This window comes from Helianthus annuus, chromosome 14 (assembly GCF_002127325.2).
Source record: "Helianthus annuus cultivar XRQ/B chromosome 14, HanXRQr2.0-SUNRISE, whole genome shotgun sequence".
In the NCBI taxonomy this organism is placed as follows: Eukaryota; Viridiplantae; Streptophyta; class Magnoliopsida; order Asterales; family Asteraceae; genus Helianthus; species Helianthus annuus.
This window is the reverse complement of record NC_035446.2, coordinates 107332054-107354810: the sequence shown is the minus strand read 5'-3', so window position 1 is coordinate 107354810 and position 22757 is coordinate 107332054.

The window sequence follows — 22757 nt, the reverse complement described above, 5'->3', positions numbered from 1 at the left end:
GAATGATAGATATTTGTCCTTTGTTGCGCCAACAGGACGACATTTGGACTCAAACACCCATAACTTTCTTTTTTCAACAACGGCATCATCCGTTCTATCTGGGCGATTGAACTTAGTCTGAATATCTTAAGGTACATTGAACAAAATGTTAGAGCTTCTTCAAACACATAACCTTAAGCTATACAACCTTTCAGGCCTTGCCGGGTTTTTGACATAGTTCTTTTAGTTTTTTCATGTACCTTTCAAATGGATACATCCATCTAAAAAGCTACTGGAACCTCCCGTAATCACTTCATCAGGTAAATGCACAAGTAATGAAACCATAATGTCAAAAAACGCAGGTGGATAGATCATCTCAAACTTGCATAAGATGGTAACAATGTCATCCTTTGCTTTCTTCTATATCATCCACCGATAGTGTTCTAGAGCAAGTTGCTTAAAGAACATACAAAGGTCTAACTATTGGTGTAGATGTATTCTTTAGTCAAAAGCCCTCTAACCCAATTGGTATCAAACGTTGCATGAGGATATGACAGTCATGAAGATTTCAACCTTGGTAATGTTAGAATTGTATATCTGTCACCCTCTTACTGATATAGATCCAAAACCATCTGGTAATTTAACTTTTTTATAAAACTGACAAAAAGTTTTCGATCATCGGACTTGAATGAGTACTTTTGGGTGGGGACTTAAGAACTTGCCACCCGATTGTTTCAGCCATTGTGTCGCCGAATGTTTAGTTTTTCCAAGTTGGATCGCGCATTTGCGTGTCTTTGCTCTTATCGTTCATTAGAAGGGTACCGAGCAAGCTGTCGCACACATTTTTCTCTATATGCATTACATCTAAGTTATGTTTCAACTGCAGAGAAAGACCAATTACTCAAGGTTCAAAAAATATGCTTCTTTTGGACCAGTTCAACTCGAAATCTGACCGGGTTATCCTCCCACCTCCAAAATCTGGATGCTTGCCTGGTAGACGATTAATTAAACGACGATTTGAGCTTCTATGTCAGTTGGGCTAAACTGTCTTGGAGATGTGTAACACCTCGAAAAATTTCGGCCAATAATGTCTTGACACGTGTCATAAGGTTCCGTTATGTGGAAACATACTTTAGAGGGACTAAAAGTGACAAACAGTGAAAACTATGGAACGTAAGGGTCCAAAGTGTCAACAATGGGTGAATAGGCTCTATGATAACCCTACATGATGTTTATAACCTTTAACGGATGGTTCATGGATCATACGACGCGGAAATTGCACAAAAGTGAAGTATTGTAAACTATAGGGGCCAAAAGTGTCAACATGTTTAATTTATACCTCTGAGTGAACTTTTGGCAGACCCGAAGCTTTGTATAGCTAAAATATACTCACTAGAATATGTGGTAAAAATTTCATGAAGTTTCGTCAACGTATGAGAAAGTTATGGCCAAAACCGTACTTAAGGGACTAAAAGCGTCAACGTCGAATTCAGGGCTTTTCGGTTGAGCGCAAAGTTATCCGAGGGCATTACCATGTTGGTAAAAGTCCTAAGGTTATTAAAAACCAAGTTTGGGGGTTTACGGGTCGAGAAAAGTAGCCGAAACATCACGTACAAGTTCAGGGGTCAAAGCTGTCAATACACGAAAGTTGTTTGGCTGAAACAGGGGTCAGGCGACCCGCCTGGGAAAGCCCAAGCGGGCCGCGTGGGTTGCCCAGCGACAGAAAACGTATTTGGGGCTGATTTGAGTCCGAATTCGAGTTGGATACAGTTGTTTGCACCTCCTCTTGCACCAATAACATTTCATGCAAGCCTACTACAACAGTAAACCTCAATTACCTGCTTTAAATCCGAATTTGCATCCATTTCTTGAGCATTTTCATAGTAAACAAGGAGCTCTCTATCAAGAACCTTCAAGGCAAGACTTCTGGAGCTAAACTGATCAGCAAGGCCGACTTCTAGTGTCCACTAAACATCTTTAGGATCATTGTAAGCCTTCAATTCGTTCTTTAATCCGTTTTTGCTTTGATTATTAGTAAAAGTCAAACTGGGTGTTCATAACCTTTGACTTTCTGATTAAACGGATTTCTTTCAGTAATTTCTCGAATTGAAACTTGTTATAGATTGGTATTTATGTGGGAAACAAACCCTCTAAAGGTTACTAACTGATTCCCACTACATGCATGCTTAATGTCGAGTCAAACCTATTTCTAAAAAAGTCAACAGAAGTGATTTTTGTGAAAAATGACATGATTTATGATATAGATGACATGCAACCTGATTGATCATAGAAAATAACTTGTAACATATATATAAATGTGTTTTAATCATCATCAACTCGACAATCTATAGTATAGCCACGAATCGGAACCGAAAGTCTTGTAAAACGATTATTTCGTAGACTATCGATTCGGATTCGTACATGCATGTTCAAGATCTGTATTGGAAAGTATTTTTGACTATTTTTATTTTAGTTAAACTTTCTGGAATTTTCTTTGATTGAGTCTATGTTTAGCCTATTCGAATGCTTGTTTCCGGTTTATGCATAAAGTTGACTATTTTGCCCTTTTTGATTTAAAACGGGATTTTTGGAAAAGTAAAAGAGTAGAGATCTTTATTTTTATTATAAAAACTTGCACCGAAAATTTCGGATCAGTTGGTGGTCCAGATTGTGAGTTATGGCCATTAGCGTAAACTATATTATAAAATTACATAAACGGCCCTTTTTGCGTAGAACCCGTTTCTGGCCACGTTTTGGTACAAAACTTTTTACCAACTGATGTATTATAATATTCTGGGAATTTTGATGATTTTTAAGTAATTTTTGGCTGAACGGATCCTAGATCACCTAGTCATTTCGGCTTATGTCGGTTTTGACCGTTTTAGCCATAAAATGAGTTTTACACCTCCGTTTGACCCGAAACCTTTTTCTACTGATTTTGTATGATGAATAAATTATTATAAGACTTCTGGAAATATAAAAATCTCAGATTTACTGTGAAAACCCGAAAACGCCCTTAAACCGTATTTTTAGCGTTTTAACGCATAGTAAAGCGTTATACTTGTTTTAAACCTACAAGACTTATACCTACTGATGTAAATTACATATTTTCATATAATAACAGTAAGTATAATATTTTGAACTCAGGTTTCCAGTTTTGGCATTTTTAGCCCTTGTGAAATTACTAAAATACCCCTGCGGTGCATAGTTTGGTTTTAAATGATATATTTGGTATATGGGTCATACCCTACTGATATAATATGTTATATTAGGTATATTTACTATGTGAACCAGACCCGAAACTCAGATTTCTAATTTTACCCTTTTATTAACTTTTAAATGACCAAAATGCCCTTCTAAGGCATAAATTGAGCTTAAAATTATCCCGGGCAATATAGAACATAACTTACTGATATAGTATCATATTCTAAGCATATTACTTCAGGAAACTTGCATTTGAATCTTTTGGCTACCCGTATCGCCCTTATCGCGTTCGGTTCGGTTTACGTAACTAGTTTGCGTAAATTGACCGAAACGGATCAAACGATATCGTTTTTACTTCAAAATCCAGAATGTATTTAGTATACCCATATTATACAAGTATTCAAACTTGTCGGGTCTAAATCACATTCTATCCGGTCTTTCGCTTAATCGCGCGTAAACCGTATCATTCCTAAAACTAACCGGTCAAAGCTTAGGCTTAAATAAAAGACCCGTTAGGAATCTAATAGGTTAATTATAAACCTTTGTTCCAGATTAGGAGGCCCGGTAAAAGCTACCACCACTTATCGTTTGTGACTTATACTTGCTCAGGTAAATACATTTTGGCTTATTTTTCCCTATACGGGCTTGGGGTACGGTATTTAAAATACCGCTTGATCGGGCGCACAAGTCCTGCTCCTTATAGGTGTTCAGTCTTGAATAGCTTGTGCGACTTCGTTTAAACAGTTTTGTCTTACTTAAAAGGCTTTGGGGGGTTGTTGACCGTGTCCCGGATATCCTTGGCATTATCTTACGAGATGGCCACGACCAGAGCACGGGGTGTAGGCGTACACCCGTCGTGTATAACTCTTTGATGTGGTGTGTCAATTAAATCTCTAGCCCGGACAGTAGATCCCGGGCCACCAGAGATATAAGTGCATGTAAATCGTTCACAAGTTTATATTATATAACTATCCCAAGTTAATAAAAATATTTATGCCTTGTGCATTTAAATCAATTTTCAATCATTTTCAAAATGAGTCAGTCGATTTGTATTTACCAGTGTAAACTGACGTATTTTTCCCAAAAGATTAAGTGCAGGTACTATACGGAAATAGGCTGGCTGTTTCCTAGAGAGCGTCCACAATAGTCTCGCAAACTCGGACGACATTTATCTGTTGAACTATTTTATTCTTATTTTATTTGATCCGCCTGTGGATCCATTTCAACGACTGTGATATTTATTATTGCATTTTAATTAAAGTTGAAATGTTTCTATTCTGCTTCCGCTGTGCATTATTATATTGTGTTGATTGTCTATGACGATGCCAACTACGTCACTGTACCCCACACCGGGCCCACCGGTGACACGTGGAAATCGGGGTGTGACAGGTTGGTATCAGAGCCAACGCTGAGTGAATTAAACACTATCCTAACGTGTTTAATCTCAGTTACACAATTGCACATTCCTCGATTTTCGAGTCTAGACAAAGAACTTAGGAAATGTTCAACATTTCGTTTAATTTATTTTTATTTATTATTGCATCGTCTTATATATATGTTGTGCAACTTGTTTGATTTTTGACAGGATCAGGATGCCGCCAAGGATGAGAGGTCGTGGAGGATTTCCTACATCGCACGATCATGAGGCTGGGCCCTCACATAGGCGAGCACCATCCGCCACGCACAACACAGCTGCCAACGACCTTTGGAGGTCTTTCGCCAAGCCTGCTAGACACTCGGTGTCCGCCAGCACTTCTCCGTCATTACCCCACTCGTTTGGGCCCCATTCGGAGAACGGGCCCCATGGTTCGCATGGGTCATACATACCATTGCACCAGTCACCGCACCAGTATCCAGCGCCAGCCTACCAGGGTTTGTATAACCCTAATGCTTATGTGGAGGAGCCAGTGGGCCATAACCCACTTGGACAGGAGGACCACTTTTCTGGTGGTCACGGGATGGACGTAGACGAGGAGACGGACCCTTCGCTCCCACCATCAGGTACACCAAACCACCCGATTGAGATATCGGATGGGTCGCCATACACAGGATCACCATTTAATGGTGTGGACAGCTTCCAGGAGAGGTTTAAGCAGCATGATTGGTACTTCACCCCTAGCCACAACTCTCCGATGCTTCAATCACTCCATGGTACTCCGATGCTCCAATCGCTCCATGGTTCGCCGGTGCACTCACAGCACCACTCGCAGCAGCAGCAGCTCCAGCAGCAGCCGCCTCTACCGCAGGACCTATCTGAGGCCCTGTGGCGTGACGTGATCACTCCGTCACCACCACCGCCGCCAGTTTTACCTCCTCCGCCTCAGAGGCCAAGGAGGAATGCGCGCATGTCTACGCGCGGAGGGATTCGCATAAGCACCCCTCCACGTGTTAGTAGCAGCCGCTACACGTCTCTACCCGGGGAGTTTGAGACAAGGGAGTCTCAGCATCCCGTATCGGAGGTTACTTCTGTTCCGATCCCGCCTCTGCCGCCGCAGAATTTTGGAGAGCCGATTCCGGCTTATGCTAGTGCCGCTCAGTTCAACCCGTTCGAGCAGGTATTCCCTCAGGGTTATGATTACACGGGAGACCCTTATTGGCAAGCTGTGAACTACAGCTCACTCCCACATAGTGGTCCACTTGGAGACCCTTGGGCTGCTGGCCCATCTACTTTTGGTTACCCTCCGGGTTACCAGCAGCCACCGCAGTCGCAGCCTTACCAGCCGCCGCAGCCGCAGCACTACCAGCCACCACCACCGGCGCCTATGATGTCGCCGCCGCAGGTTCAGGAGATCCTGCAGGGGATTGATAGCATGCGACGCGAGTTTCAGCACAATATGCGAGAGGATCGCCGACGCACCAGTGGCATGTTTAAGAAGGTATTCGATTTGCTCAAGGGTAAGGGCAAGAAGGATCGTTGAAATCCTTCGGTTATCATTTCATGTACTCATGTCCCTGCGTGGACATTATTTCCAGTACTCTACCCCTGCGTGGGTATATCTATTTTTCTCTACCCCTGTGTGGGTATGTTATCCTGTTAACCCCTGCGTGGGTTTGTTTTATTTTATTTTGTCATTGTTGTACTTGTTTAGCCCCTGCGCGGGCATGTTATTCATGCTAGTTATGTTACTTCAAAGTCCCGTTTAGGGCAAATATGTACTGGTATTTTATTGGAAATTTAAATGGTTAATTTGAATTTATCATTTTTATTTATATGCATGATTAATATTAAAATAATGGAAAATATCAATTTTTATTTTGATTTGCCATTTTATAAGAATCTTAGTAAGGTATAACCTAGCTTGAATGCCTTATTAACAGGCCTGGCTCTGATGGTAAAACCTGGTTGAAAGGATTCAACTCTCTGTTAACATCTGAGAACATGTTAACATTCTGGCTAAGCGTGATCTGTAGAATCACACAAGCCACCCTTTTTAATAAATTATCTACAGATTTTATCTGTATACCAGTCTATTAATGACTAAATACCTACGGGTTATGACTATGTCATATAGTGGCAGTTGTGGTCTATGACTCCCTGCCTAGTAAAGAAATATCTACAGATTTTATCTGTACACAAGTCTGTTAATGGCTTGATACCTACGGGTTATAACTATGTTATATAGTGACAGTTGTGGTTTATGACTCTCTGTCTAGTAAAGGATTATTTGTTTAATTATACAATTTATAGTCCTATAAAAATCTAAATTTATAATTTAGTGATTGTCCTTGTGACTAGGCCTATAGTGCCAATATATATATTTTCATTCCTTGATTGCTAATAAGAGCCTGAATGAATTTATTAAATTAACTGCTAAGGTTTTTGATACCATGGTTAATAAATCGTCTAGGACGATAATACTGTTAGGTTCTAAATAAGACCTTGTCCTTTATTGTAGCTTAAAGCTACGATGGCCAAATCGGAAGAAACCAACAGTCATTCTGGGGAACGCTCAGATAATGCAAAGATTCACGTTACCGGTGCAGAATTGCAAGCACTGATTGATAATGCTGTCGCCAAGGCTATGGATAGGCAGTTCAAAGAATCTAGTGGTACTCAGAGTAGAACCCGCTCAGTGACGCATGTCAAGGCTAAGACTCATTCTGGGGCTCATAGTAAGCCGCCGTCTAAAAAGAGTGAGCCGAAGAAAGCTGAGGATGATAATCATTCCTCCAACCACAGCAGCGTCCCAAAGCAGGAGATTGAACTGAAACGTGACACGTACAGCAGGTCCTGTACGTACAAATACTTTGTATCTTGCAAGCCCAGAGATTTCACTGGGGAAAAAGGAGCCGTCGACTGCATGACGTGGATCGACGAGATGGACACCGTAGTTGATATCAGCGGGTGTGCTGATAGGGACGTCGTGAAGTACGTGTCCCAGTCATTCAAAGGAGATGCGTTAGCATGGTGGAAGTCACTCCTACAAGCTGCCGGTAAGGCCACACTGTACGGTTTGTCATGGGAACAGTTTGTGGCCCTGATTAAAGAGAACTTCTGTCCGCAGCACGAGGTCGAGCGAATTGAATCGGATTTTGTATCCTTAGTCATGAAGAACCTCGATTGTCAAGCGTATCTTACTACGTTCAACACGCTGTCTCGATTAGTGCCTTACTTGGTGACCCCGGAGCCGCGTAGGATTGCTCGATTCATTGGGGGTCTGGCACCGGAGATTAAAGCCAGCGTTAAAGCTTCAAGACCCACTACCTTTAGATCCGTAGCTGATCTATCCCTCTCCCTCACTCAAGACGTGGTTAGATTGAGAGCCATGAGGAGCTCTGAGGAGAACAAACGGAAACGTGAGGATGACACCTCACGAAGATCTGAAAAGCGACATAGAGGGAACAACGACCACAGGAAAGGGTCGGGGTCTAGGAAAAGTGATCATCAGTCGGGTGAGAAACCCAGATGCAAGATCTGTAGGAGACACCACTTTGGGAGGTGTCGGTTTGAAACAAAATCCCAGTCTTCGGAGAAACGATGTGGAATCTGCAAGTCCACAGATCATAAGGCTGTGGATTGCAAGAAGATGAAGGATGCAACGTGTTTTGGTTGCAACGAAAAAGGTCACATTCGGCCCAACTGTCCAAAGTTTGCGAAGAAGGCCGAGGAAGGGAAGAAGACTAACGCGAGAGTCTTCAAGATGGACGCAAAGGAAGCAGTCCTCGATGATAACGTCATTACCGGTACGTTTCTTGTAAACGATATTTTTGCTAGAGTTTTGTTTGATTCGGGGGCTGATAAGTCATTTGTAGATAATAAGTTTTGTGAACTGTTGAACCTTCCTGTTAAAACCTTAAGTGTGAAATATGAGGTGGAATTAGCCGATGGAACCATAGAAACCGCCTCAACTGTTCTAGATGGATGTGTTATATCCATTAGGAATCATTCTTTCCCGTTATCCTTGCTTCCCTTTAAGCTAGCTGGATTCGACATAGTGATAGGCATGGATTGGTTGTCGAATAACCAAGCCCAGATTCTGTGCAACAGAAAGCAAGTAATAGTTAAGACTCCGTCTGGTGAGTCACTTACTATTCAAGGAGATACCCAGCATGGATTGCCCGAGCAAGTGTCCATGCTCAAGGCATCCAGATGCATGCAAAAAGGATGTGTCATTTATATGGCACAAGTTACCATAGATGAGCCGAAGCCGAAGATTGAAGATATTCCTGTTATCTCGGAATATCCTGAAGTGTTTCCTGAAGAACTACCCGGGTTGCCACCGGATAGGCAAGTAGAGTTTCGGATAGATATCATTCCAGGCACTGCACCTGTAGCAAGAGCACCATACAGATTGGCACCAACGGAGATGAAGGAGTTGAGGACGCAGTTGGATGATCTATTAGCTAAAGGTTTTATTAGACCTAGCTCATCTCCTTGGGGAGCGCCAATCTTGTTCGTTAAGAAGAAGGATGGATCGATGCGTCTATGCATCGATTATCGTGAGCTTAACAAGGTCACTATCAAGAACCGGTATCCGTTACCCAGGATCGACGATCTGTTCGATCAGTTGCAAGGAGCAAGCTATTTCTCCAAGATTGACCTCAGGTCAGGTTATCATCAGTTGAAGGTCAAGGAGGAAGACGTACACAAGACCGCGTTTAGGACTCGTTATGGACATTACGAGTTCCTAGTGATGCCGTTTGGGCTCACTAACGCACCAGCCGCGTTCATGGACCTCATGAATCGCGTCTGCAAACCTTATTTAGATAAGTTCGTCATCGTCTTCATTGATGACATTCTTATCTACTCGAAGAGCCAAGCTGACCATGAGAAACACCTGCGTTGTATTCTCAAACTTCTGAATCAGGAGAAGCTTTATGCTAAATTTTCGAAGTGTGAATTTTGGCTTCGAGAAGTCCAATTCCTTGGACATGTTGTAAGCGAGCGTGGTATCCAAGTAGATCCCGCTAAAGTAGAAGCAGTAATGAATTGGCAGGAGCCAAAGACGCCTACCGAGATTCGTAGTTTCCTCGGATTGGCAGGATATTATAGGAGATTCATCGAGAACTTCTCAAGGATTGCTGCGCCCCTAACCTCATTGACCCGCAAGAAGATTAAGTTTGATTGGGGCCCTAAGCAGCAGGAATCCTTTGATATTCTGAAGCAGAGGCTGAGCAATGCGCCAGTATTGACATTGCCCGATGGTATAGATGAATTTGTGGTGTATTGTGATGCATCACATACTGGCATGGGCTGTGTACTCATGCAGAAAGGCAAAGTCATTGCCTACGCTTCTCGACAGCTAAAGGTGCACGAAAAGAACTACACCACCCACGATTTGGAATTGGGTGCGGTTGTATTTGCTTTGAAGTTATGGAGACATTACTTGTATGGAACCAAGTGCATAATTTATTCGGATCACAAGAGTCTTCAGCATTTGTTCAACCAGAAGGAATTGAACATGCGTCAAAGGCGATGGATGGAAACTCTCAATGACTATGATTGCGAGATACGATACCATCCAGGCAAGGCAAATGTGGTTGCCGACGCCTTAAGTAGAAAGGAGAGGGTGAAGCCAATCAGAATCAATGCCAAGCGCATTGAGATAAGAAATAACTTGAATGAAAGGGTGTTAGCTGCACAGAAGGAAGCTGTGCTGGAAGCTAACTATCCTGCAGAAAAGTTGGGAGTAACTGAGGAGCAGTTATCCCACGATAAAGATGGGATGCTACGACTAAACGGACGAATATGGGTTCCTGTATATGGAGGACTTCGGGATGTTATCCTCCAGGAAGCCCACAACTCTAAATATTCCGTTCATCCTGGAGCTGATAAAATGTACCAGGATTTGAAATCAAACTACTGGTGGATTGGTTTGAAAAAGTCCGTGGCCGAGTATGTGGCCAAATGTTTGACTTGTGCGCAAGTCAAAGCTGAGCATCAGAAGCCGTCAGGTTTGCTTCAGCAACCTGAAATTCCCAAGTGGAAATGGGAAATGGTGACAATGGATTTTATCACCAAGTTGCCAAATACGAAAAAGGGAAATGATACCATATGGGTCATAGTAGACAGACTGACTAAGTCAGCTCATTTTCTACCCATCAAAGAGACGTATAGCTCAGATATGTTAGCTCAATTATACGTCGATAAGATAGTAGCGCTACATGGTATACCTATATCTATTATCTCTGATAGAGATACTAGATATACGTCGCATTTCTGGAAGAGTTTCCAACAGTCGTTGGGCACTCGTTTGAATTTTAGTACGGCTTACCATCCTCAGACCGATGGTCAGAGTGAGCGTACTATTCAAACTCTGGAAGACATGCTTCGTGCATGTGCGATCGACTTAGGTGGTAGTTGGGATAAGCACCTACCACTGATTGAATTCTCCTACAACAACAGCTACCATTCCAGCATAAAGGCTGCGCCTTTTGAGGCCCTATACGGTAGAAAGTGTAGATCGCCCATTTGTTGGGCAGAAGTTGGAGATGTCCAGTTGTCTGGACCAGATATCGTCTTTGAGACGACAGACAAGATCGTTCAGATCCGTGATCGTTTGAAAGCTGCCAGGGATAGGCAGAAAAGTTATGCGGATCCTAAGCGCAAAGATTTTCACTTCGATGTGGGTGAAAAAGTATTGCTCAAAGTATCACCTTGGAAAGGTGTGATGAGATTTGGAAAGAAAGGCAAGCTGAGCCCGAGATACATAGGACCTTTCGAGATAATCGAACGTGTCGGGGCAGTCGCTTACAAGTTAAACTTGCCTGAAGAGCTTAGTGCCATTCATAATGTGTTCCATATCTGTAATTTGAAGAAGTGTTTCGCTGACGATTCACTGGTTATACCGCATACAGATATACACATAGACGAAAGTCTAAAGTTTGTCGAAAAACCTTTGTCGATCGAGGATCGACAGGTAAAGAAGCTTCGAAGGAAGCAAGTGCCTATTGTTAAGGTCAAATGGGATGCCCGTAGAGGTCCCGAATACACGTGGGAAGTGGAATCCACGATGAAAGATAAATATCCCCATTTGTTTGAATAAATCTCGGGGTCGAGATTTCTTTTAAGGGGGTGAGGATGTAACACCTCGAAAAATTTCGGCCAATAATGTCTTGACACGTGTCATAAGGTTCCGTTATGTGGAAACATACTTTAGAGGGACTAAAAGTGACAAACAGTGAAAACTATGGAACGTAAGGGTCCAAAGTGTCAACAATGGGTGAATAGGCTCTATGATAACCCTACATGATGTTTATAACCTTTAACGGATGGTTCATGGATCATACGACGCGGAAATTGCACAAAAGTGAAGTATTGTAAACTATAGGGGCCAAAAGTGTCAACATGTTTAATTTATACCTCTGAGTGAACTTTTGGCAGACCCGAAGCTTTGTATAGCTAAAATATACTCACTAGAATATGTGGTAAAAATTTCATGAAGTTTCGTCAACGTATGAGAAAGTTATGGCCAAAACCGTACTTAAGGGACTAAAAGCGTCAACGTCGAATTCAGGGCTTTTCGGTTGAGCGCAAAGTTATCCGAGGGCATTACCATGTTGGTAAAAGTCCTAAGGTTATTAAAAACCAAGTTTGGGGGTTTACGGGTCGAGAAAAGTAGCCGAAACATCACGTACAAGTTCAGGGGTCAAAGCTGTCAATACACGAAAGTTGTTTGGCTGAAACAGGGGTCAGGCGACCCGCCTGGGAAAGCCCAAGCGGGCCGCGTGGGTTGCCCAGCGACAGAAAACGTATTTGGGGCTGATTTGAGTCCGAATTCGAGTTGGATACAGTTGTTTGCACCTCCTCTTGCACCAATAACATTTCATGCAAGCCTACTACAACAGTAAACCTCAATTACCTGCTTTAAATCCGAATTTGCATCCATTTCTTGAGCATTTTCATAGTAAACAAGGAGCTCTCTATCAAGAACCTTCAAGGCAAGACTTCTGGAGCTAAACTGATCAGCAAGGCCGACTTCTAGTGTCCACTAAACATCTTTAGGATCATTGTAAGCCTTCAATTCGTTCTTTAATCCGTTTTTGCTTTGATTATTAGTAAAAGTCAAACTGGGTGTTCATAACCTTTGACTTTCTGATTAAACGGATTTCTTTCAGTAATTTCTCGAATTGAAACTTGTTATAGATTGGTATTTATGTGGGAAACAAACCCTCTAAAGGTTACTAACTGATTCCCACTACATGCATGCTTAATGTCGAGTCAAACCTATTTCTAAAAAAGTCAACAGAAGTGATTTTTGTGAAAAATGACATGATTTATGATATAGATGACATGCAACCTGATTGATCATAGAAAATAACTTGTAACATATATATAAATGTGTTTTAATCATCATCAACTCGACAATCTATAGTATAGCCACGAATCGGAACCGAAAGTCTTGTAAAACGATTATTTCGTAGACTATCGATTCGGATTCGTACATGCATGTTCAAGATCTGTATTGGAAAGTATTTTTGACTATTTTTATTTTAGTTAAACTTTCTGGAATTTTCTTTGATTGAGTCTATGTTTAGCCTATTCGAATGCTTGTTTCCGGTTTATGCATAAAGTTGACTATTTTGCCCTTTTTGATTTAAAACGGGATTTTTGGAAAAGTAAAAGAGTAGAGATCTTTATTTTTATTATAAAAACTTGCACCGAAAATTTCGGATCAGTTGGTGGTCCAGATTGTGAGTTATGGCCATTAGCGTAAACTATATTATAAAATTACATAAACGGCCCTTTTTGCGTAGAACCCGTTTCTGGCCACGTTTTGGTACAAAACTTTTTACCAACTGATGTATTATAATATTCTGGGAATTTTGATGATTTTTAAGTAATTTTTGGCTGAACGGATCCTAGATCACCTAGTCATTTCGGCTTATGTCGGTTTTGACCGTTTTAGCCATAAAATGAGTTTTACACCTCCGTTTGACCCGAAACCTTTTTCTACTGATTTTGTATGATGAATAAATTATTATAAGACTTCTGGAAATATAAAAATCTCAGATTTACTGTGAAAACCCGAAAACGCCCTTAAACCGTATTTTTAGCGTTTTAACGCATAGTAAAGCGTTATACTTGTTTTAAACCTACAAGACTTATACCTACTGATGTAAATTACATATTTTCATATAATAACAGTAAGTATAATATTTTGAACTCAGGTTTCCAGTTTTGGCATTTTTAGCCCTTGTGAAATTACTAAAATACCCCTGCGGTGCATAGTTTGGTTTTAAATGATATATTTGGTATATGGGTCATACCCTACTGATATAATATGTTATATTAGGTATATTTACTATGTGAACCAGACCCGAAACTCAGATTTCTAATTTTACCCTTTTATTAACTTTTAAATGACCAAAATGCCCTTCTAAGGCATAAATTGAGCTTAAAATTATCCCGGACAATATAGAACATAACTTACTGATATAGTATCATATTCTAAGCATATTACTTCAGGAAACTTGCATTTGAATCTTTTGGCTACCCGTATCGCCCTTATCGCGTTCGGTTCGGTTTACGTAACTAGTTTGCGTAAATTGACCGAAACGGATCAAACGATATCGTTTTTACTTCAAAATCCAGAATGTATTTAGTATACCCATATTATACAAGTATTCAAACTTGTCGGGTCTAAATCACATTCTATCCGGTCTTTCGCTTAATCGCGCGTAAACCGTATCATTCCTAAAACTAACCGGTCAAAGCTTAGGCTTAAATAAAAGACCCGTTAGGAATCTAATAGGTTAATTATAAACCTTTGTTCCAGATTAGGAGGCCCGGTAAAAGCTACCACCACTTATCGTTTGTGACTTATACTTGCTCAGGTAAATACATTTTGGCTTATTTTTCCCTATACGGGCTTGGGGTACGGTATTTAAAATACCGCTTGATCGGGCGCACAAGTCCTGCTCCTTATAGGTGTTCAGTCTTGAATAGCTTGTGCGACTTCGTTTAAACAGTTTTGTCTTACTTAAAAGGCTTTGGGGGGTTGTTGACCGTGTCCCGGATATCCTTGGCATTATCTTACGAGATGGCCACGACCAGAGCACGGGGTGTAGGCGTACACCCGTCGTGTATAACTCTTTGATGTGGTGTGTCAATTAAATCTCTAGCCCGGACAGTAGATCCCGGGCCACCAGAGATATAAGTGCATGTAAATCGTTCACAAGTTTATATTATATAACTATCCCAAGTTAATAAAAATATTTATGCCTTGTGCATTTAAATCAATTTTCAATCATTTTCAAAATGAGTCAGTCGATTTGTATTTACCAGTGTAAACTGACGTATTTTTCCCAAAAGATTAAGTGCAGGTACTATACGGAAATAGGCTGGCTGTTTCCTAGAGAGCGTCCACAATAGTCTCGCAAACTCGGACGACATTTATCTGTTGAACTATTTTATTCTTATTTTATTTGATCCGCCTGTGGATCCATTTCAACGACTGTGATATTTATTATTGCATTTTAATTAAAGTTGAAATGTTTCTATTCTGCTTCCGCTGTGCATTATTATATTGTGTTGATTGTCTATGACGATGCCAACTACGTCACTGTACCCCACACCGGGCCCACCGGTGACACGTGGAAATCGGGGTGTGACAAATTGGATGGTTGATATGAGTTATTATATTGAACCGAGCGTGCGTTACGACAATTAGTGCAATAATTACCCCTATAATCATCCTCATCATAGGTGTAGTTGTAACCTCTTGAGTATTGATCCATAAGAATCACTCAACAGACCACAACTGAGTCTCGGGACCAGAAAACAAAAATAAGACGGAAACAGAAGCTGGACACGGCCCCGTGTTCAGGGTCTGTATCTGGGCGTTTTAATTAAATTTACTGGTCACGTTGAGCACGGGGGCGTGTTCAGTGAGCACGGCCCCGTGTTCAGACTCTGTATCTGGGTATCTAACTAAAAATATGCAGCACGGGGGCGTGTTCAGCGAGCACGGCCCCGTGTTCAGGCTACTGTAAATGCAAAACTAAACTAAAATGCAGAAAAATGCGCGCGTTTTTTAAAAAGGTTTTAAAAAACTGATTAGGCCGTCGATTTTAAGCCTTCTTAAAATCCTTGTGTCCCCGGCAACGGCGCCAAAAACTTGATGTGTGTAGGTGTGTATATAATTTTGATATATATTTAAGCCCTTTTTACACTTTTAGCCAAGTTTTAAATTTATAAAACACGATATTCACTAACACTAAACACACATATGGGCAAGTGCACCCATCGTGGACGTAGTATAGTGTTGGTAAGATACCGAGGTCGTCCAAGGACACAAGAGCTTTTAGTACCGGTTTATCCTCAACGTCTAATCAAATCAAAAAGGTTAGAAAAATATTTTAAACTAAAAAATAAAAACTAACTAAATGCTGAAAATAAAATAAAAACAGATAGACAAGATGAATCACTTGGATCCGACACGTGTATTAGTATAACCTTTGATTATTTTCGCACTTTTGCACTTGTTTAAGAGATTATCTTAGTTATTGTAGTAGGCCCCTCTTTTGAAGGCGCGTTACCCTCAACCCAGTAGTTTGAGTCAGCAAGGATACAATCCTAAAGGGTCGGATTATTGAAAGATAATGAATTAAGTTATTAATGCAAATTGTGGTAGGCCCCGCTTTTGGCGGTGACGTTACCCTCGGCTAAGTAGTCTGAGTCAGCAGGGATACAGTCCTAAATAGCCGGGTTATAGTATTAATAGTAGTTAACTTATGAGGGGGTCAAAGAGTTTGGATCCCCGCCATCCAATACCTATGGGCATTGAAGGAGATCCTACTAAATTTGACCCAGGTCCCAAGCAGGACCTCTAAACGCTGAACAAGGGCAAGACCCTTACCAAACCGTTCCCTTAACCCCCGACCAGGTAGCCAACATACCTCCATATAGACCGTGGAAATATGAATGGTGAAAATCTTTTATTTTATATAGACAGTAAAATAATGCCAAGACACCACGGACAAACGATAAGGAAAGATCACCTTCAACATAAGTAACTAGTTATTAAAGTCATTAATACAAAACCAAATAAAAAGTGCAAAAGATTAAAAATAAAAAGTATTATACTAAACACTTGTCTTCACCAAGTGATGTAAGAGACTTAGGCAAACATGGCCTTGATTGTCAAGAACTCTTACGATCAATCTTGGATCCCGAGACGACTCACACACTCTACGATGGACAATGGATGATGGTGGTGGATGATGGTGTTATGGTGGTGGTGGGTGGTGGATGAAGTGTGAGAGAGGTGGTGTGCCAAGGGATGAGAGAGAATGAAGCCAAGCTCCTCTATTTATAGGCTGAACAGAAGGCTGGACACGGCCCCGTGTCCGCTGGACACGGCCCCGTGCCCGTCTAACACTCTCTCTCTTCATTAATTGTAATTGCGAATTACAATTAATGCGCATGTTGTACTTTCACCACGCCCCCGTGCCCGCTGGACACGGCCCCGTGGTGGGCAATGGAAGCTTCTACTGGTTTGTCTTTTCTGCTGCTTCCTGGGCACGCCCCCGTGTTCGCTGGACACGGGGCGTGTTCAGACTCTGTTTCTTCTCCTTTGCCTTGGGAGGTGCCGTTGAGGGTCCGGGCAGTCTACTTTTATTCCTTTTCTTGTATTTATGCTAGAATTAGTTGTCTTTTTGCTTCTTTTGTGATTTTGAGCTCATTTAATCCTGAAAATGCAAAAGGAAGACAAAAACACTATTTTTCCAACATTAGTACTTAAAAAGGGTTAGTTTTATGCCTTAATTGATGTGATTTATATGTTGCATTTTACACACATCATTTATTACAGCAATTAGAAATGCTAGTTTGGAAATGGGAATTGATAACAATGGATTTTGTTACCAAATTACCCAAAACAAGAAAAAAGGTAATGATACAATCTGGGTGATTGTAGATAGACTAACCAAGTCAGCTCATTTCTTACCAATGAAGGAAACTTTTAGTATGGAACAATTAGCCAAATTGTATGTAAATGAAATTGTTTCATTACATGGAATACCTTTATCAATTGTTTCTGATAGGGATAGCCGTTTTTCCTCTCATTTTTGGGCAAGTTTCCAAAAAGCAATGGGAACTAAGTTGAATCTAAGCACAGCTTACCATCCTCAAACGGACGGACAAAGCGAAAGGACAATTCAGACAATGGAAGACATGCTTAGAGCTTGTGTAATTGATTTCGGAGGTAATTGGGACAATCACTAACCTTTAATAGAATTTTCTTACAATAACAGTTATCACACAAGTATCAATGCTGTACCATTCGAAGCACTTGATGGACGAAAGTGTAGAACCCCAGTTTGTTGGGCAGAAATTGGGGAAAAACAACTATCTGGACATGAGATAGTGCAGGAAACAACCGATAAAATCATTCAAGTTAAGGAACGACTGAAAGTGGCACAGGATCGACAGAAGAGCTACGCCGATAACAGACGTAAGCTGTAATTCCAAGTAGGTGATAAGGTATTGTTAAAAGTCTCTCCTTGGAAAGGAGTGGTAAGATTCATCAAAAGAGGAAAGCTAAGTCCCAGGTATGTTGGACCTTTTGAAATTGTTAAAAGAATAGGACCTATAGCCTATCAGCTACAACTGCCAGAGGAAATGGCAGGTATACATGATGTGTTTCATGTATCTAATCTCAAGAAATGCTTAGCTGATGAATCACTTGTGGTACCTCTTAAGGATATAGAGGTAAATGAACAACTCAAGTTTGTAGAGAGACCTCTACAGATTGAAGACAGGAAGGTTAAGAATCTCAAACATAAGAGATTAGTTCTGGTTAAAGTAAAGTGGGACTCCAAAAGAGGACCTGAGTACACATGGGATCTTGAATCAGAAATGCGAAAGAAATATCCGCACTTGTTCCAGTAGATCTTGAGGACGAGCTCTAAAACAAGGTGGGGAGGATGTAACAATCCTTAAGAAAACCGACACCCTCGATTATTTTTCCGACACCCTAAAAATATTTAAAATGTCCTATTATGTCTTTAAATATACCCCATACGCGAAAACGGGCCTCAAATACATTAAATAGTATTAAAAATAAATAAAAATCAGAATTTTAAGTTTAGGCGGATCGCGTAAGCTTAAGCTTACACTTACGCGGGCCGCGTTAACCTAAAATGTGGCGTAGCCCTGGGCCGCCACCTGGCCCAACACATGTCAAGCCTACATAGTGATCCGGATGGGCTACATGTTGACCTGGAGTCAATGCGGGCCGCATAGGCCCTGTCTATATCTTATGCAGGCCGCGTGAGAGTCAGAATCAGCTCCTATATAATGGGAGCTCGGGCTTTCAGTTTTCGTCGCTCAAACTTTTCATTTCTTTCTCAAAATTCTTATAGTACGCATACTCTACGGGTATTATACCCCCCTAAATAGCGAGGTTCTGCTACGATGTTGTAACACCTTGAAAATTTGTGTCCAATAATGTATAAACACGTGTCATAAGCTCTGAACGTGAGAAAGAATACTTTGGAGGGACTAAAGTTGACAAACGGGGAAACTATGTGAATATAAGGGTCCAAAGTGTCAACAATGGATAAATATATTCTAAAATAGCCCTACATAATGTTTATACCTTCCAACGAATAAATCATGGATCATACGAAGCTAAACATGAAAGAAAGTGAGGAATTACAAACTACAGGGGCTAAAAGTGTCAACATGTGCAAAGTATACCTCTGAGTGACCTTTTGGCAGACCCGAAGCTTTGTAACGATAAAATATACTCACTAGAATTTGTGGTTAAAATTTCATAAAGTTTCGTTATCGTATGAGAAAGTTATGATCAAATTCGTGTTCGAGGGGTTAAAAGCGTCAACAGTGAATTCTATGGCCTTATGAGTGGTTACAAGGTTAGTCAAGGACTTAACCAAGTTAGTAAAAGTCCCAAGGCCCTTAAAAATCAAGTTAGAAGGCTGGAAATGCAAATTAGGGACTTAAAACCACGTTACAAAGGACCAGGGACTGAAAATGCAAACTTTGAAACTTGTTTGGCAGGTTTTGCCGGTCCAGGCGGCCCGCATTAGAATCCCCTGTAAACTCAAGCGGGCCGCATCAGGGTGCCAGCGACAGAAAAGTGTGGACAGCTGCCAGTTCAGGTCTGTAACCGACTTAAATGGGTTGTTTTCTTATACCCGAGGTTCCTCCAATGGTTTTTCATGCATAGGGGCACCTGTAAACATCTGGTAACAAGTGTAGACTTGTTTGGCATCATCTAAGGGACTTGAAATTGTTATATAAGGAGCCTAATGTTGTAACCATTTGTGCATTCATTTGCAAAGTGTTCACAACTCAACTTCTGGAGCTCTCTGGACAGCAAGCACTCTTCCTTAGCATCCCTAAGCATAATTAGGACTCTTGTAAGTGTCCTTAACCCTTCCAAATTCGTTTTAGCTTAGTTAATTAGCTAAAAGTCAAACCGTCGTAATTAAGGTTTGACTTCGTGATTAATTAAAATGTGCTCTGTCAATCACGAGTTAAAAGTACCTTTAAGTAGGTAATTATGTGGGTAACAAACCCTTAAAAGGGTATTTCCAGATTCCCACTCTAACTATGTTAATTGTCGAGTCAAAGCTTATTATAGAAAGTCAACAGAAAGGTTATTTGCAAATTAATGCACAATTAGCAATGTAGGATACATGCAACCTGTTTGATCATTAAAATAACTTGGTAATTAATGTAAGAACATGTTCCAACATGTTGAACTCGACAATTTTCAGTTTAGGCTTGGTTTGGAACCGAAAGTCGCAAAGTTTGACTTCTGCTTTGACTATCAGTTCTGACCCGTTTAAGCCAAGATTAGGATTGCCTTAGAGCTTCTTTTGGACCTATTTGCATGTTAGTATAACTCTCTGAGATTATACAACTTGGTTCATTAGATATCCTATTCACATGCATGTTTCCGTTAATCGCTTATATGTTGACCATTATGCCCCTTTGACCTTAAAACGTGATTTTTGAAAATGTAAAAGGGTAGGCACCTTAGCTACTGATTTATAAACTTGCACCCAAAATTTGAAGTCAGTTTGTGGTCTAGATTAAGAGTTATGCTCAATAGCGTAATTAAGAGCTTCTTTACTAATTAAATGGCGTAAATTACGTATAGCCTATTAAAACCCAAATTTTTATACCAAACTTTTTACCCACTGTTATAAAATAATATTTTGGAATTTTTGGTGATTTTTATTTATTTTTAGGCTGAGCATAACTTAGTGTTCTAAGATTAATTCGGTTTATACCGGTTTTGCCCTTTTTAGCCATAAAATGAGTTTTACAAATCCTTTTGACCTCAAACCAATTTCTACTGATTTGTTATGATAAACAAATTATTTTGAGCCTTCTGGAGTATTAAAAATATCAACTTTTTACAGAAAACCCGGAAATGGCTCCAAATCCCCTTTTTAGGCATTTTAACTCATAAAGGTGCTCTAGAACCTTATTAAGCTTAAGGGATTGAACCTACTGATGTAATCAGTGAATTTTTATATTTCAAACAGTAGGCAAATGTTTTGAACTCAGAATTCCAGAATTAACCTTTTAGGCACATGTGAACTTACCAAAATGCCCCTACGGTGCATAGTAAGGTTAAGGGTAATAAATTTCACATAGATTTGATACCCTACTGTTATAACTCAGTAAATTAAGTATATGTACTAATTTAATTAGACCTGTAACTCAGGTTATTATTTTAACCCTTTTACACCTTATAAAATGACCAAAACGCCCTTATGAGGCATAGTTTTGGTTTAAAATCATTTGGGGCATAATGGAAGGTATCATTCTGATATCACAACATATTTTAAGCATATTGACTTCAGAAACTTGTATTTGACTCTTATGGTTACTCGTTACGCACTATACGCGTTCGGATCGGCTTATGTGACTAGTTTGGCCATTTTAGCCGAAACGGGTCAAACCATATCTTTTTGGTCTCAAAATCCAGAATGTGATTATGTTACCCATATTTGTTGGGACAAAACAACATTCTAGAACGGTCTTCGCCTTATCGTGCGTTTAAAACCGTAATCCTTATATAAAACTAACCGGTCTAAGCTTAAGACCCGTTAGAATTCTAATAGGTTATTAAAACCTTAATTTCCAGAACTAGGAGCCCAGTAAAAGCTACGTGCACTCGCTATATTTGGTTTATACTGGCTCAGGTAAATACGTTTAACTTATTTTCCCTATACGGGCTTGGGGTACGGTATATAAAATACCGCTTGGTCGGGGAATTGACCTTAATGGCTAAGTGTTGTCAAATTAACCCGTTTAAAAATGCTGTTTTGTTTGTTTAACGCCTTTGGGGGTTTAATGACCATGTCCCGGATATCCTTGGCATCATTCAAAGAATGGCCACGACCTTAGCACACGGGTGTAGGCGTTCACCCGTTGTGCATTTCATTAAATGTATAATCGTCGGCCGAGAGAAGTCTTGCGGCGAAATTATATTAAGTGGTGTGTCTATTGAACTTTAACCCGGCACGACCTGGGCCACTGAACGCATAACGAACATGTAATTCTTTTACAAGATTATTAAGCAAATAATTATCCCAAGTTATAAAAAGTTTTGTGCCTCGGGCATTTAAATCAATTTTAAACATTTTCAAAATGAGTCAGTTAAATTGTATTTACCAGTGTAAACTGACGTATTTTCCAAAAAGGCTAAGTGCAGGTACTATGCGTAATAGGCTGGTCACTCCTTAAGCATCCATAGAAGTCTCGCAAGCTTAGGATGTATGAAGTCTGTTGAAATGAAGTTTCCTTTTTGTTTGGATCTGCCTGTGGATCTATTTCGACATTTTGTGATACTTGAATATTACAATAATTTAAGTTGAAATAAATCTTTCTTTGCTTCCGCTGTGCATTTATATTTTGTATGTTTGACTATGACGATATCAACTACGTCACGGAATCCCCCACCGGGCCCACCGGTGACACGTGGAAAATAGAGGTGTGACAGGTTGGTATCAGAGCCAACGCTGAGTGAATTAAACACTAGCCTTCTGTGTTTAATCTCAGTTAAATAAATGCACATTCCTCGAGTTCCGAGTCTAGACAAAGAACATAGGACAAACTCTGTTTTGTTTTATTTCATTTTGTCTTATTT